Source organism: Corvus kubaryi, unplaced genomic scaffold, assembly GCF_017639235.1.
Source record: "Corvus kubaryi isolate FWS band 111438036 unplaced genomic scaffold, C.kubaryi_AGA036_p1.0 66, whole genome shotgun sequence".
Classification (NCBI taxonomy): Eukaryota; Metazoa; Chordata; class Aves; order Passeriformes; family Corvidae; genus Corvus; species Corvus kubaryi.
Window position 1 is genome coordinate 23,523,290 of NW_024582054.1, and position 18,470 is coordinate 23,541,759.

Here is an 18,470-nt window from a genome sequence, read left to right on the forward strand (position 1 = left end):
AAAGGATTAGGCACCAAGGGGAGGAAAATTATTTTAAGAATTTTAAAATGATGTTATCAGGTATCATCTGCTTGCTAATGAAGCTTCAAAGTTATTTCCAGGGCAGAATTCTGCAGATTGCTCCAGAGGAAGAGTTCAACGGTCTATCTAAAGACCTCATTCCATCATTAATGAGTGCTTAACCCCAGCATATTTGAACTTGGACTACATGACCAGTAGTCAATTTTCACTAGCAGGTTTTTTTTTTTGATCCTGAAAGTCTGTAGCCATGTCATCAGCTCCTTCTTAATTATACCGTATTCTTTACATCTGTCCTGCTAAATAACTCTAATTGAAATAGCACCGGCGTGAATTTTCGTAATGTTCCCCCCAAGACATCCCGAAAGTGACTCACACGAGAAAACAGACTGAAGTCACAGCTGGAAGCACGTCAAGGATCATTTCCATTTTTACATGATTAATTTGAATTTAATATCTTAAATCAAAACCTGATTAATTTAAATAAAATTTTGATGGTGCCCTGCTTCTAATATACATTGCAGTAATTAGATTCAGCTTAATGTGATTTTTTTACATAATTAAAAAAAAGAGCAAGTCAAGTGTAACAATGCAGAGTTGGTACAAATCTGTCCATATATACACATATAATACACATGGGATTTTGTTGAGATGTTGCTCAGGTACAGAAAAGATCACAGCTGGATGGCTGTGCTATAGCTCAGCTTATGGCATATGTAGGATATTCGACTTCTATTTCACTGCAATATGAATGGCTGTTCTTAAAAAAAAAGACAAAAAGTAAAGCTGAAATCACATCCAAAAAATAAGCAAAAATATTATCAATGCAATAGTCTGGCTCAGCTTCTCACTTTTAGTTCCTCTCCCTTTTTAAACAACTTTGCTTTAGGAATTAGGTCTGTGTATCCTCCAAGTGAACATCTGTGGTGGACTATTTACAGCAGCCCATGGGCTTCTGTTTGTCATGAGGCTTACAAAAATTCTTTGTAAAATAAATTCTCACTGCATTTTCATATGGGTTCTCCCTGCCTGTCTCTGCTTTTGTACAATGGTCCTGTGCACCATGTGAGCCATAGAGGTAGCTAACAGGAGTTATTTTGTGTTAGGATCCGATGAAGCCCTGCACCACACAGCTGACCCTGAGGCTGGTTGTGATCAATGCCTGTGGCTGAAAATGCCCAGTGGTCAGCAAGCAAAGATACACTTCAGGTAGTACTCACAGCAATTTTTGAGATGTTTCCAGCTTCTTTGCAGGAGGAGAAACTATTGCCATAATCTGAGCAGTGGATTCACCTGCAGATATAGATGGAGTTTCAGTGAAGTCATACAACAAAATGATGCAGGTAGGCCAAAATAATCTACAGATGGAGGAGAAATTTGGAGTTTGTGGATTTGTGCTTCTTAATATCTGAAATTTTCTGAAGGTTTATGTAAAATTTACTTTTGTTTAAGGATAAAATATCCAATTCATTACTGTAAATTTTGAATCTCTTAGGTAAAAAAAAAATAATGCAAAAAACCCCCCAAGCACTGTTTCCCTGTTTCACTGTCTTAAGTGACCAAATTGCTGATCAAATTAGTCTTCAATAATCAGATCTTTCTTCAGCAAGGCAGTGAAACATCAACCTCACTCTTCAGCAAGGAGTAATCCCAGCATATATCAAACCTCTTGATTTCAATGGGACACTCCACCAGCTTTAAAACACTGGGCATGTGCTTAGCTGGTAGTAAATCACTCATTAAACAGAAGACAATGATGGAGAGTGAAAAACTCCTTTCCTGCCTGGGGCTAACAGCTTTCAGGGAGGTACAAGCACCATTCATCCTTTTATGAAGGCAAGTAAAATCATTCAGGTGCATTTCATGGCACCCAGCTTTCCAAAAGCCTTTATATACAGTATGTTGTAGATACTGTATAATAGCACACAGGTAATTTTTAATTTTAATATTTTTTTAAATTAAAAAAATTCCTCTTTGTTGGTGAAATTGGTGGAGCTTTGCTGGTAATTCAGACGATCTGGGTATTCCACCTGTTTTAAAACTTCTCCCAGAACTACTAAAGAAGAAAAAAACCACAACAGGTGACAGGTTCAAGACAGTTTTCAGCCCGTACAGCAGGGTTAAATGCTTTTCAACAGAAATGAGGAAAAAAACCTACAATAGAAATTGAAGAACTGGGCAAAAATAAAGAATAGTTATTTTAGTTAAAAAACAGTCAGAGAGAAGGAAGGGAAACTAATTTTCAGACAAATTCATGAATCAGATTTAGCTACTGCAAAAATGCTACATGTAGTGATTTACAACAACTCTGGCTATTCTTCAGTCTCTTAACTGTCTCTTCACATTATTGAAATTGTCTAAATTCTCATTTTCATGCAGTATTGGACCCTCACAAAGTCACTGTCACAGCAAGGGCTCCTATGCCATCCTGCTTGGCTCTTCAAATTTACCAGCACACTACCAGCAAACCACTGAAAAGGTGTAGATGCAAATTGAACCTGTGAGTTTGACCAATCAGCCCTCCAAGACTTTTAGTTCTGTGGATTTTGTAGACCAGTGAAGCCAGTGAAGTTGAATACTGTTTCCAAAGAACTTGCCTATCTGTTATTCATTGCAGATAACTAATAAAAATAATTTTTTAAAAAAGCCACCTTTAATCTTACAGCTAAAACTTTTGATGACAATCAAATTATTTTTTTCATTCTAAATTTAGGCTTCTCTAAATGTCTACTACAATACGATCCAAAAATAACAGCATGGTTACTATCTGGGGAGAAACTGCTTTGGAGCTTATATTCTTATTCAGAAGTTCAAGTCAAAACAAAATTAATCGTGAAGGTTTATCTATAATGTATCACCATTCATTTCAGAAAAAAAAATATCTTTGCCAGCAGCAGAAGGGAAGTACTTTCAAGCAGTTACATTAAACTATAGGCTCCAAGGAGAAGATTACAGATCTATATTCAGCAACATGAATCAAAACTCTTAGGAACTAGTCTAACTTTCTTTTCTTTTCTTTTTTTTTTTTTTTCTTTTTTATTACTGCAAGGCAGCAGGGATTGCTTTTTGTATAGGCTATGATTTAGATGGCTAATTGAAAGTAAGCAGTGGTGAACTGCTTCCTTGGTAAAATATTACCAAGACAATCTTATCTGAGTTTACAGAGTTATTTTCAATTTGTAAATGCTGTATTCATTTCTACTAGATAAAGCACCTTTAAAAATCCTAGATCCAGGCATGACTGGATTTCTGTTGCCACTGCTCTGCACTGTTTCACCCCATACAAATGCCTTCCAACCCACAGATATATATAAACTTCCTCTCCTTATGAATAGTTTTGCTATTAAAAAAAAGCTCAATCCATTTTATGGTAAATAAATTTAATGATATACTGAATCCTCATAACTTTGAGTTGATGTCATCCTGCCAGTTACCTGCTCTGCAAGACAATCTCCCTCATTAGAGCCTACACCTCTTAGAATCTCACCTTTGCAGATTTATCTCTTGCCTATAACACAAAGGAAATCCTGAGCTTTTTTTCACTGTTATAATAGATGTAAATTAGTGTTTTGCCATTGTTTGTTGCTGTAATCATAGAGGCAAGTATATATTCCTAACAGCTATCTTATTTTCAATTTGCAAAGCATACTATGCTTAATCCCATGAGGCAGCCTGTGGTTCTAGATATGAATTTAAAAAGGTAATTAGACTTGGAGGGGTGACAGGGAGATTGTCCCTGAGATAGAAAAAGCAGATTCCTGCCAGGTCTAGAGGGGTCTTTAATAGGTCCCAGGCTGGTCACAGTTCTTGTCCTAGTTTATTATTTGTTTCCATTGTGTGAAACAGCTTATTTGTTCATGTAAATGTAAATCGTGTTGATACTAGTAGAAGAATCTTTGTTGCTACTTTTTTTTTTATTTTAATCCAGAAGGGTCACAGAGTTGGGTTTTAGGGACTGGCAACAAGCTATGTTTTCCCCAATGATCTCTGCATTTTTACAATCAAATAGATAGTAAAAGTGACATATTGATAAAAGTTTTAAGGCATCTGTGGTGGGTGGCAGTAATTTTAAATATCATACAATCATCATTAAGTCATTTATGTAAATTAAAAGTACTTGGCAACTCTGTATGGCAAGAAATAGCACCAATTTCTCTGCATCTCTGCTTCCTTTCTCTCTTCCTTTCCCCTTTTGCTGGCTGTAGCATACTGTGCACTGTACAGATGAACTCTCCTTTAGAGCTCTGTGAAGAATTTCTGTAGAAAATATCACACACCTGTGTGATACAGCATGTGAAGAGTAAATAATAATGAGACAAAGTCAAATTAATCTATCATGAAAATTTTCTAAAGAATTTGTATAAGCTGAAATCAATGTGGTGTATTGATAAGTTTTTTTTAAAAAGGGAGATATATAGATTTATGTGGGTTTGGATTAGGTGGCTTCTTACTCCACTGTCAGTCTCACCATTTCAAACCCAGATCAAGATCTGAGTTTTGGGGCATCAGCATAAGTCTGGTTTGTACCCTGCAAATCTCAGTTTGAGTTGATGGCTGGTTTCAAGTGAGACTACAAATCTCCCTTCAGAGGAAAGGAAGGGTAAGGATCTGATCACTCACCCAGGCTTTACCTTCAAAAATTGATATTGTCAACTGAAGTCTTTCTGAGCAAGAGAAATGGAGGCAGTTTCAGCTAAACTGTTTGTGTTTGCCCAGATATCTGACAATATTTAAGGGCCAGATTCTGCCCTCAAGCTGCTTTGGTAGGCAGTGTGAGCACTCACTCTTGGGAAGATTCTGTGCCTAAATGTTCTCACTTTTCAACACATTGTTACCCTCCCACATATCTATTCAGGCAGAAAAACAGAATGGTGAACCTCCCTCAGGGGTTTTTAATGCAAGTCTGTTGAGTCACCCTGTTTTTTGGATTAAGTTAGGGTACAGTATTAGGTTGGAAGGTGATAAAGATGCCAGGAATGTATGAGGAAAATTCTGTTCTCAGGCCAGCAGATAGAGCATAAACTCTATCCCCATATCTGTGCACAGAGGCTGTTGCTAAACCTCCAGAGGCAACTAGCCAGTAGGAAATATTAGGCTCAGAGACCTAAATAGACAGTTGCACAGCCAGTTGGCTGTGTTGTGTCTACTGGGCTGTGTCTGTGGCTTCCCTGGTGGGAGTCTGGGAGTGTGCAGAGCTAGCCAAGGCTGCTACAAACAACTTCAGTGCATCACTGTCTTTGCACATGGCTAAGGCCATCAGTAGACACAGTAGCACAGGATTTGCATATTTCCCTAGCTCCTTATCTTGTTCCTTGTCCACTGTGTCTCTCTGAGCAGGGCGTTTCCAGGAGAGAGGATCCTGTGTGTACCAGTAGTCCAAGCTCACATTTCCATACATAGCATCAACTCTGCAAGCTTATTCTGAGCTGGAATTGTCTTGGAGCTTTACACCACTCTCCCTGGCAGAAAAGTAAAGTGACATCACAACTTCTGCTTTCTGACAGAACCTTCCTTTGGGATTTTTTTGAGGATCACTTCTGATAAACACCTCCCAAGAATGCTTATTAAAGAAATTAGAAACTATGGTACATCAGGACAGACATTTGTTTTAATTGAATTGAATTATTTATTTATCGAAAGCCTGTATTTTTCATAATGCCTAGGGCACCAGTCTCCTTTTGCTAGATTTTTGCCAACAAATGCAACATTCCTTTTTACGGAGATATTTCTGACATTTGCCCAGTAATCAAGAATATACTAGAGTGCTGCATAGCTAATAAATACTGGTGAGAAGAATCCTACATGAAACTACAGTACAATTTGAGTATATTCAGGGTCTGATGTAGTTGAAATCCAGGCTGATGGCTTTGTGAGGGCTATAGCTAGTCCTACTAAAAATCAAAAGAAATTTATATAATGATAAAAGTTTGGGGTTTCTATGTTTGTCCCCACAGATAAAGTAAAAATTATTATACAGAAAAACAAAATTCTCAGTTGAATATGTGACCTGAGAACTGGTAAAACTGAGTTCTAGTAAGCTTGAGGTCTGAAAATGCAAAAGGGAATGGGTGAAACATGATTAGTTCATTAAGTCAGAATTGGAGAGAAGGTGATATCTCTGGTAACTGATTCAGAAACCCTAAGGTATATTATAAATTCACTAAAAGTTAGCAGTTAGGGCTCAGCATGAATGTGCCCCACTCAGAGGAGTCCCCACTTGAGCATATTAAGCTGTTTGCCTCAAAAAAGTTATCAGCTGCTCTTGATTTCCCCACAGGAAGGAAATTTCAGCATAGACTCACCAAAATTGTCTTGTACATTTCAGACACTGACAGCACCCCAACTCCAAGGTCAGTCTTTCGCTCTCTTTTCAGAAATGATCACAGTTTGACCAAAGTATAAGTAATAAAATGAAATAATCCTTAAATTCTGTCCCTTGTTCCTATAGTTGCAAGACATCATCATAGTCATCACTAGCAATCCAGCTGCATTCAGGCATTGGAGATGGTCAGAAATCATGTGGATGAGGCTGGGTGTTGTCTACCCCATTCCAAACCAGAAGGCCTGATCCTAAAAATGCAAAGGTAGAAAGCAGGCTACTGCGTAGCACAGTAGCATTTTGTTCCCTACTTACACTGTATTAAGGCTGACTAAAAAGGCAGCCTCAGAAGTTAGGAAATCCCCAAACAATGTAATCAATCCTTCCATGCCTGTGGTGAGCAATAAAAGTTTATATGAAACCTACAGCACTTCACACTGAATGGCTGAAAAATAGCACACATTTATCAGAATGCCTGAAAACACACCCCATTCTGGTAGAGCAAAGCAATCAGTGAAGCCATTCTTCACCTGAAAGATTTCCATTCTGTTTTGCTAACACACTATATTCAGTATTGATGTGTCTCTGTGCACAGTAAAGAGCAGGCTGTGCAGTGCTGGGACAGCTCATTCACATGACAGCGCTATCGCCGTCGTGCTCTGCTCCGGCTGCACACTGCGACTGCAGCTCCTGGATTAAAGCAGCACCCAACAGTGATAACAGACTAAAGGAGCTTGCCAGGGTTTCCCCCAGAGGATTTATGGTTTTTTAAGGGGCTTTAAATCTGGCTGTTTTATCATGGACCACAGGTCCATAAAGGGATGCTAAATGGATTAAGTGAAGGTGTACCCTCTAATAGCCCTAATCCAATCATTGTGGATGGGACTGGATTGCCAGATTCTGCCACATTTTTTGGGATTTCCCTAGCCAGCAGTGGCAATTGTGGTGCCTGGGGACAGAGCACTGGGCTGAACCAGCTGTTGGCTTGTCAAGGTGTGCTTTCTTACATTCTTTCATAAGGAGTTGAAAATCACATTAGAATCAGATCCATGCCCATATCAACATTCTAAATGGCTTTAAATCCCTGAAACTCTCTATTGGAAACCTCCATAAAATTCAGCTAAGGAGTTTCAGATCCTTTCTATTAATTTCTTTAGGATATATCTTTGTTTACCAACTCAGTGATAGTCAACCTGCAAAAGGTAGCATCTGAGTTTGGGATGCTAGCATATAAATCTCATATTGTAAGTCATTCTTACCAGAGGTTTTCCACTTCTAACCAGAAACTGTCATGAAAATAAAAAAAGCCACATTACATGGTATATTTGCTCTTGGGATTCTGCTTAGTATCTAAAAGTAAAAAAAAAAAAAAAGCAGTAAACCAATTTCTCAGATAGTTAACTGAGCACATCAAAAATTTTAAAAGCTTCATTCAGGATAAGTTAAAAAAAAAAAAAACCACCACCAAACAGCTCGAGAGTTCTCTTTATAATAAATCCATGACCACTTTCGAACTTCACAGTTCTCACTGTCCTGTACACAACTCCCACTCAGTACATCACAGCAACAGTACAGATGGAGTTGTGATCTTCTTTACTCCAAAAGCACAGTCTTGTAGCTAAAGAAGGATATCTGTTAGCAGCTCAGGGTCTATATCATAGAGCTGAGCAATTCTCAGTACAGTGGTACATCCCAATTCTCTGCTTCCTCTGCTGCACAATTTCTCCATCAAAAAGGTTCTCCACAAGCAAAACACTCAGCCTTCACTGTTGTTTTTATATAAAATTGATTTAAGTGAGCAAAGTTGTTTATCATTGAGCTAAAGATCAGCATAGAACTAGATAGCTTTACAAGCTTTTTACTTTGCACTACTCCAATTAAAAAAAAAAAAAAAAAAAAGAGGTAAAATTTCCAGAAGGGCATTTTATAGCCTACAAATTGATAATGCAGAGAGTTGAGGCTTTCTACACTTATGGGAAAGAGAGGAGGGGGAAAGTCAGCAAATTAGAAAACACAGCTTATATGTCTTCTACTTGTGGTTTTGGCACTGGCCAGAGCAGCAGTAAAAGCTGGAGGTTGCAGATCAGTAAAAAGCATGGCCATGCTATCCTCAAGGAATGGCAAAGCAAAGTAGGGATATGTTGATCTATATATCTCCTAGGTAACCACCATTTTGAAGATCATGAAACTCCTCTATTTATAGTAGCTGAGCACCTCACAATCTTAATGTGATTAATGAATATCCTTAGGCCATCTGGGTAAGGAAGAGCATCTATTATCTGTATTTTAGACATGGAGAATAAAGGTCTAGAAGTCTCCATCTCAAAAGTACTTAAACACCTAATTTATTTCGAATACTTTTTTCTAGGATTTAGGATTCAAAATGCATTTTAGGATATATACCCATGCCTCAGAGAAACTGAGACGTGGGTATATGTCTGGCATGGGTACTAGAAGCAGTAAAGCTATGATGTATGCTTTCATATCTGCACTAATACATTTTGCTTTTTGTTTGTTGAGGTCTTTCTTTGGAACCCGTGTTACACCATTTAGGCAAAAAAAACCTCAAAGAAATATCTGGGGTCATACAGGATAGCTGTAACAAAGCAAGCACTGACAAAAAACTTTTTCAAGCCAGACTACTCAGTGGACCATTTTCTCAAAAGTGTCCTCTTTTCCTGCTACCAGAAGAAATTTTTGGATTTTGTGTAAAGCCTTTTGGGATTGCAATTAGAATTCTCACAAAACCCCAAAATTAGTAGTTGGTCATTCTCAGTATTGCAACCAATCCCTGGGCACACTGTGAACGGTAACCTGGGCTGTAATTATATATCATAAGTTAATATTTCTGCCAAGAACAAAGCAGACAACCCAGAAGGGCAAGGGGAAGGAGCAGTCCATCGATTCACAGTTGTCATTCACTCAGTGCAGCTCTGTGATGGTGCTTGGAGCCATCTCTGGCTTCCCATTCCGCAGCCACTAGGAGGTGTGCTTAGTGCATAGGCACACAGAGGTGGAAACCTTCACATCTGGTGAAGAAGGGATCATATCCAACATGGGGGTGACACTCAGGTAAATTCAAAGCATGACAGTAGTGAATCACTGGAGCAGCTCATAGTAAGCTGCTGTAGTTATTTTGTAGGCTTGAGCAGATCTGTGGCTATCCTCATGTAAACTGGGTGTCAAAAATAGTCTCTGTCCACCCCAGAGTGGTGAGGAGCTTTGAGGCAATTCATCATCCTCCCTCCTTACTTCGTAGACACTCACAGATGATCAGACAAACATGAGGATTAAACTGCATGTATACAGATACTTTCTGTAAAAGGAATATGGGAAGAGCAACATTCCCTGGAGCATATGATTGCAGCCTGACTATTTATGCCTGATAGGCACGTTGCTCCTTAATTGTAACTACACAAGGAATAACAACACAAAAAAAAAAAAAAGGACAGGCAGATGTTGAAGAATTTTCTGAGAACTGCCATACTGCCATACCTACACATCAATATATAACGGGAAGCCTTTCTTCTTCACCTTTTTAACATATATGCTTAAATACATAAGCACAAGCACATAACCCTGCTTATTTGGGGGATGGGAGGAAAGATGGGGCTTTCTGTTACCCCTAACATTTCAGAAATCTCAAAGGTAGAGGATTTATCTTGTTCTAAGGAGTGATAACTCCTTGATTAATTGACTATTCTCCTGTGCTGTTGTTTTCTATCTGCTTGACTAATATGCCTTATAAGAAAAAACAGCTGCCAAGGAACATAGGCAATGAATGTCCGCATCTTCTAATTGTGATAACTGTGCATGGAAATCTATTTCAGGTTGGATTTTTTTGATGTTTCTATGCCTGTGTTTTTTTTTTTTCCTTCTCCCTTTGCTGTGTGCATTGGGAAAGAGTGGCTAAGGAATATGTTGGTTTACATTTCATTTTGAGAGTATGCTGACTGTACAAAGAGTTAAACATGAAAAAAAAGAATGAAAATAAGCACGAAAGACAACATCCGTTCTCATTTCAATTTCCTGGAAGGAAAGTGCGGTTGGGCAGATGGTGCTTTTTTGTTTTACTAAACTGAAAGATCAGATGTAAATAATATACACAATATAGACTATAAAGATCGTTGAAGGTGAGGTTTCTGTGCACAGAGAATTGTTATATAGTGGAGAGTTTCTTACCCTTTAGTGATATGTCAAGGACTTTTTGGTTTTAGCTTCTTAATTTTTTTTGATGTTTCAGTTTGCTTACTGCACCCTCTCTCTGCCTAGTCATATTTGTTTCAAGCATTATATTCCAGAGGATTGAGTTGTATATATTTTAATTCAGGCCCCTTTCACGAAGAGCCACGATATTTGGTCTCTGGTTGAACGGACAGAGGAGGGTGGCTGATAATTTGGCATCACGTGAGTCTCAATATTTCTGTGTTGCTGTCTTTCTTAATGCCTTGGCTTTATTGTGTGCTATAAGAATTTGTTTTCTTTATTGTTATCCAGTAGGGTTTTAACACCTTTGGAGCTCTTTTTGAACTTGCTTTCTGAGCTGGAACATTAAACATTCTTAAAGGAGAGCCGAGTTTGTGTTCTCTCATAATCAGAAAAAACCTTTATCAAAGGAAAAAACCCTACCTTTTCTAAAATGTGTATGACTAAACATGGCTCAACAAAGTCATAATGCTGTCTTCCTGGCTGAAAGAACAGAAAAAAATATTGTGCTATGACTGCAAAGAAATAATACTGTGGTTTTGTTCTCAGCCAGATCAAAATGAGTGCTCTTTGTTGCCCTTCATGTCCTTTATTAACTTGGTGGGACTCAGACAGAGGACATGCTCATGTTTACACTGCATGAATGCCTCTAACCAGTGGTGAGAGGTTATTACCTCTCTGAACTTCCCTGGTCCAGGGTGATCAGCCTGGCTGAGCAGAGAGCTTTGGCTGGAGCTCGGGAAAACAGGAGAGTTTATGACCTTTCAATGGAGGGGCAGGCCACTCAGGAGAACTAAAGGGATAACGTGAGGTTGTGCGGGGGGGAAATTAGAAGAGTCAATTTAATCTGGCTATTGGCATAAAAGACAATAAAAATATTTCTGTAAATACCTCAGCACCAAAAGGAGGGATAAAGAAAATCTCTATCCTTTATCAGATGGAGGGAGAAACATAGTGACAAAGGATGAGGAAAAGGCTCAGGTAATTCATGCCTTCTTTCCTTCAACCTTTAATAGGAAGACGAGTTATCCTCAGGTACTCAGCTCCTTAAGTGTGGAAGACAAGGACACGGAGCAGAAAGGAGCTCCCATAATCCAAGGAGAACTGGTCAGCAAGCTGCTACACCAGCTAGACATACACAAGTCTATGGGGCTGGATGGGATCCACCCAAGGGTACTGAGGGAGCTGACAGAAGTGGTCAAAGAGCCATTTTCCATCATTTATCATTGGTCCTGGCTTACCAGGAAGGTGCCAGTTGGCTGGAAGTTGGCAAATGTGACACCCATCTACATTAAGAGCCAGAAAGAGGATCTGGTGAACTACAGGCCTGTCAGCCTGACCTTGGTGCCAGGGAAGGTGATGGAGCAGATCATCTTCAGTGCCATCACACAGCACATACAGGACAACCAGGTGATCAGGGCCATTCAGCATGGATTTCAGATAGGTCCTATGCCTATTTTAACAACCTGATTTTTTCTGTGACAAGGTGACCTGCTTAGTGGATGAGGGAAAGGCTATGAATGTTGTCTACCTGGACAGTGTGCCCGGGTGGCCAAGAAGGTCAATGGCACCTTGTCTTATATCAGAAATAGTGTGTCCAGCACAGCCAGGACAGTGATCATACTCAGCAATGGTGGGGCTGCACCTGGAATTCTGTGCTCAGTTTTGGGCCCCTCACGACAAGAAAAACAATGAGGTGCTGGAGCATGTCCAGAGAAGGGAATCTAAAGGTTTGGAGAAGCTCTTATGAGGAGTGGTTGAGGGAGCTGGGGTTGTTCAGCCTGGAGAAAAGAAGGTTCAGAGGGAACCTTATTGCTCTCTACAACTGCCTGAAAGGAGGTTGTAGCCAGGTGAATGTCAGTCTCTTCTCCTAGGTAATGAGCTATAGGACAAATTGAAATGACATCAAATTGTGCCAGGGGAGTTTTACTTTGAATATTAGGAAAATTTTGTTTGCTGAAAGGGTGGTCTAGCCTTTGAACTGGCTGCCCAGGAAAGTGGTTGAGTAGCCAACCCTGAGGGTATTTAAAAGGCATGTTGATGTGGTGCTTAGGAAACATGGTTTAGTGGTGGACTTAGCAGTGATAAGTAAATGGTTGTATTTGATGATCCTAAAGGTCTTTTCCAACTTTAGTGATTCTATGACACTGCTAACATAGCCCCTGTGTTTTTTTTATTTAACACTAATTTTTTCTAACTAGCCTTAAAATGGGTACAGTAGAAGGAGGAGAAAAAGATGTTTTCTCAATGAAAGAATATCACTGTAAACTTCAGGAGAAACGACTTGTACAGAATTATAGAACTTGAATATCAAATCAGAATGACCAGATCTGGGGAAATCAGGAGACATAGCCACTCCTAAGACTTCTGTATAAACTTCTGAGCTAAACCAGAGAACAGGATTAAACTAAAACTCACTTTTTAATGTTGATTAAAAATTAAATGTAGTAGGTTACACTAGTTATCTTTTTGTAAAAATGGTAATGTAGAATATAAACTATAAAACTGCTTGGCCTTTTTTTTTTTTTTTTAAATCTGTCTTGATGAAAAATTTCTGCTTATTAACCTGAGAGACCTGCTGATAGTTGTGAGAGTTTCACTGTGAGTTTTTTATTGTTTTACATTCATAACTACTGGACTCAAGTGCTTTCAGGAGCATTTTAGATCTCAGTACAGAATAAAATGTTTTTAGCATGCATTGAACAAATAGAGCTTGAAATTTTGATGAATATAAACTCTAAAATCACTGTAAACAAAGAAACATATCTCACTTTTTAAGCCACTCCTACATTTTAGAGGCTTTACACATTTTTAGCGTGCTTTATTTCATCAGTGCAAGGAGTATGAAAAGAAGGAACAAAGTATGTTGGTGATGTTGCTTCTGTATTATCAAGAAATTAAAGGAAAAGAAGAGAAAACTGAAAGTTCTTCACTTAGTCTTAAGCTATACCACAAACATGAATGAATTAGTGTTTGGAGAAAATATGCCACTGGAACTAAGATTTTATATGTAAGAAGTTTTAACATTAAATAGTAAATGAGTAATAAAATAGAAAAAAATAAAAAGGAAATACTTCAGCTTGCAGAACCTCCTGTCTTATAGCTTTCTCGAAGTTTGAAAATCCCAGAGAATGAGTTTTGTCTCCTCCAGTTGCTCATGGATAGCTCAGTAGTAAATAAATAAAGGAAAAGAAAAATCAAATAACTGAAAGATCCAAAGAGAGCTTTTACCAGCTGAAAAAGAAATGTCAAAGCCCAGGCACTTCAGCTGAAATGCTATCCTGCACCTATCAAGAGGTTTTGATGGGGCAGGTTTGCTGAGGGCCATGTGCTGCTAACGGGTACTGCCAGAAGGAAGTGGGGCTGAGGTGTAACTGGTGCGGACAGACACTCACAGCAGCAGCTTCCCATAAACAGACAGGGCTTCACTCAGTTGTTCAGTGTTTCCCACAGTTGAAAGCTGATGAGTTTGAAACAGTTTGGGGGTGATAAGGTGAGCTCTAGTTAAAAAGGAAGGAAAGGCTCAAAACACCTGGGGCCAAATCTCTATCTGCCCGTTGATCTCAACTGGAATAAAACAAGATGTGCAGGCCCAAGACTTGACTCTCAGCCTCTCACATGCGATCTGAAACCCACAGAAACTGACCATGGGATATTTTTGGCTTTCCTTAGAGACATCCCCACAAAACTCCCACAAATATCACTGTCCTTATGGACAAATATTTCTGTCTATCTAGAACTACCTATCTTGCAAGCACAGAAATATTTGTCCATAAGAATAACTAAGCATTAGCAAACACTCTCATAGACACTTATGGCTGGCACTCTAAACTGAGGAAGGCAGAGACCATTTGCAAATAAAAGAGAACAATCCCTGGTTAAATTATGAACAGTTACCAAACAAAATGGAGGCAGTGTACAGGCCCTGACAAGCAATTGAGACTAAAACCTGCTGAACTAGTAAGACACTGAATGTCCTGTGGCACCAGAAAGTAAAAAAATCTCATATCTGATTTCTCCCTCGCTTGTCATGCAAAACCAAATCTTTGTTCAGTGAGAGAGCCTGGATTGCCGCTCTTCATTACTACAGCAGTTGATGTAGAAGTCAACACAGTAATGCCTTTCATCTCTTGTATTAGAAGAGTTCAAATTCAATTTTTATTTGAAATAAAAATTTCAAGGCACAGCCACACAATGCCTTGCAATATGGTTCTTGGTTTCCTTTGTCCCTTAACAATAGCCTTGAAAAGAGATATAGAACATAAAATTAAACCCCTATTTTTTTCCCCTAGTGTATTGTTTCATCTTACAAACAACAGCAATTCACCATGTAAAAGTCGCAGCAATATTAAGTAGAGTCTACTGAAAATTTTGTTCTTCCTAAAGCTTTTTTTTCTTTTGAGCACTGGTATACTTAGCTGTTCCACAAAATCTGGGATCTACAAGTTTTGACCAACTGTCACCTTTATCAATAATATACTAATATGCTGAAAGCCTTTTTTAACTCACCTACAGTGGACTATGTCACTTTTTCTTCTGCTCTCCTCAGGAGTGCAGTGTCGGACCATGGGGAACCTCAGCCCTACTGTCTTTAACTATGGGCTGTGTGGCCTCATAGTCACAATGTTCTGACTGGTGCTTGCTGAATTCTTAGTCATCAGGCTTTGGCTTGTGTGTCTGCAGTGTGCTTTTCAAGGTTTTCAGTTTGAGGGTTTGAATGTATACCATATGCATGTTGTTAAGTGCTATAGCAGTCCAGAAACATTAACTTTCTAAACATGGACTTAAAAATTGTGTGGCCATCATTCCTCTGCTTCTGCATATGAGCCTGACTCAGCAACTGGTGGTTAGTTTTGTGGTCAACAGACTGTTTCATAAAGTTCATTAAGGGGACAGGTGGCCTGGTGGATAGGCTGTTCAGTTTGGTATAAAAGCAACAAAAATCCCATCAGTCTCAGCAGTGATCAGAACAAACAGAGGAAACAGAGCAACACATGAAGTGTAGAGATGGAGACATCCCAAATAATCTGACTGGTTTATATTAAGAAAGGCTTTGACAGACCTGCTGGGTTCCCACTTAATGCCAATCAAGTCTGAAAGAGACCACTTGAGCTCAGGTATTTATCTCAAACTGATTTGAATTTATCCTCACTTCTTGATTTTGAGAGTCCAGAATAGAATAACATGAAGAGAGTATGTTGACATTTCCTACATAAAAAGAAATTAAACCCGTTCAAGTCAAGGAAATACAGTGTAAGTGATACCAGAATCAGGTCCTTTGAATTGACAACAGAAAATCTTTTGGGAAGTGAAAATCCCATGAATTCTTCCACATCGCCCCCTTCATAGCAATTAGGATAAACAAAATGCATACAGGGCATATCATGCATATTATTATTTCTTTTTCTGCCTAATCAGTATAAGATTTATGTTTCTTTTGCAGACATAATGTTAGTTAAAGAGCAGCATTTGAGGTCAAGTCTGGATTGTCCTTTTTATTAGACTAATGCTGTGCATATGAAAACTTATTCAAAAGAAATTGTCTCAAATTATTGCCAGCACTTAAATGATTATTGCAGAAATCACAGGAAAGAAGGATAGTGCTTACCAAAACCCCAAGAAAGTACTTCAGATAGTTTTTCTTTCATTGCCAAGCAGCGAGGGTCAAATGAACTGTATTATTTGCAAATATCCACCTTCTCAGAATGTCACAAGCAGCTGTAACATACCCACTAGCAGCAATTTCCACTTGGCTCTATCCAGAAGGGAGAAAATTACCAGGAGCTGCGTTGTTTATAATTCCCTCAACCCTGAGGGTAATTCTGTTCACCAATTACTTGAAATTAAAGTTAGGTAATTCGACACGTCTGTTTGATACCCGACCACAAACTACCTCTTAAGCAAACCAAAGAGTTGGATAGTTTACTTCCACAATACTCCATAGAATTTCATTATTGTAACCATGACAGGAAAGGAAAAATGAGAAATTGTACAGACTTGTGAATCGCTAGGGCTTGGGGGTTTTTGGTCACTGTTGCCACCACTAAGAGGTCCCAATAGATCTGAAAAAGAGGAAGCTGGAAGGCAGTTTTCCTCCTGGGATGAGGCTTCCCAATCAAACATAGCAAATATTGTAAAAATTGAACAACAAGAAGCCTCCAAGTGCAGTGTTTGACAGGAAAAGAAACCTGCTTTCTGAAGTTATATGATTTCACACCTTTTGTCTTTGCATACAGTTACAATGCTACCTAGAAAAGGCTGTACACATGCAGAGAGAACCTACATTATCTGCAGTATGTGTTTTTTGATCTCTAGGGCCAGTCGTTTAAATTACATAGTTGAATCTTGAGCTGGGTTATATCTAGACATGGAATTTTTTTTTAAAGTCAAGAAAACCTGTTAAATGTTTTATTGGTGATGAGTGTACATACACTCCATTTCTGTATCTCTTTGTGAGTAATGAATTGGCTGCCAGGTACTGTGACTGAAATGTGTGACTCACTCCACCGATTCATTTTACAATCTGGTGAAACCAGAGGCTGGTAACACCTATCCTTTGTAAGAACTTTTTACATGTTGTAATTCTACAAATGAACACTTTCTTTTTTTCTTTTTTTTTTTTTTTTAACACAAAATATTACACTGATGAAGTTTTAAAAAGTACAAGCTGACTCAAAATTTATTCACATTATATTGAGCCATATACAAAACTGTTAAGTCAAACATCTACGAAGTGAGCCTAGTTCTCATTTCCATCGAGGTATATCAGGATTCATTTCAAAGCATCCATTATCCTTAAACATTATAAAACAAGTGAACAAGAAATGAAGAGCCACTCGCTTTTAGTAGTGAGAAGACTTGATTTTTAATTGTGTAATCTCATTCTTGTTAGCATAGTTTCCTATTTGGAAACTTTAGGCCAAATAAATAGCAAGTGCTTTATTTTTTAAATCCTAATATGATTACCCTTTCAGCCATATTCTGCATTTCATTTTTACTATAAAAGTTGTTCGTTGTCCAATTTCAAGCTGAAAAACTATAAAAGTCCATTTTGACTTCTCTACAGCAGAACTAAAAGATTTTTTTGAACTAAGATTAAATTGATATACCTTGAGCGTCTGTCATTGTAATATGACATTAGGAACATAGTCAAATACTGGTTTTGACTATAAGTGTCCCACTAAAGTAGTAGTCTACTGCAGAGTGCTTTTTGATGTATCAAAGAAATGGTACTATCTTTCAAACAGCATTCATATTCTCCTATCATCAAGGCAAAATAATAGCAGGACTAAAGCATGATCTTTTTTTACAGTTTCTAGAAGTCAGTGCTATAAGGGATTGCCTAGCCTTGCATTAGGTATTCATGTTTAAATGAACCACAGATAGGCTTTCCAATCTACAAACTCCATTAATCAGATTTTATCCTTTTCTCTGTCTTTTATTTTTTGGATTCTTTACCCTCTTCCCTGCTGCTATTGCTAGAGCTTCCCTAATGACAGGCCAAGTAATTTATTTTTTTCTCTCTATCTTTCTTTTTCTAAAGTTGAGATACTCGTATAATTCACAAATGTTTCTGTGTAATGCTGATGGCCATGACTCCATCATTCAGTGGGTAAATAACATTTTACTTTATTCTCTCTCAAACATGTCACCTCTCATAAAGAATGTCCTAACTTTTTTGACTGATGTTTGTTTTGCAAAATGACTTGGTTAGTGGAAAAAATGTATTTGAGCAACTCTTAAAATTTAATGCTCTCTTATGGTTAGGTGTATGGCTCATGAAAAACACAAAAAAATGAGGAGCAGCCTTAGTACTGAAGGGACAGAGCTGGACAGTATGGTAAATTGTCAAAGGCCAGTGAGTTGTCTAAGGCAACATGAAGAGGTGTTGCTTCTTTTTTTTTCCTGTGGTATTTCTTTTGCCCAT

At 38.3% G+C, this 18,470-nt stretch overlaps 1 long non-coding RNA gene across 1 annotated transcript in view; it reads right to left on the minus strand.

The window, feature by feature from the left end:
- LOC121673929 overlaps window positions 1-17,457 on the minus strand; it is a 57,205-nt gene extending 39,748 nt beyond the window's left edge. Inside the window, exons 1-2 of the long non-coding RNA XR_006019362.1 lie at window positions 16,152-17,457; window positions 1,239-1,311 (exon numbers count right to left, since the gene is read on the minus strand). This is a non-coding gene — a long non-coding RNA (uncharacterized LOC121673929). The remainder of the gene's footprint in view (window positions 1-1,238; window positions 1,312-16,151) is intronic.
- Between the last annotated feature and the right edge of the window lie 1,013 nt (window positions 17,458-18,470).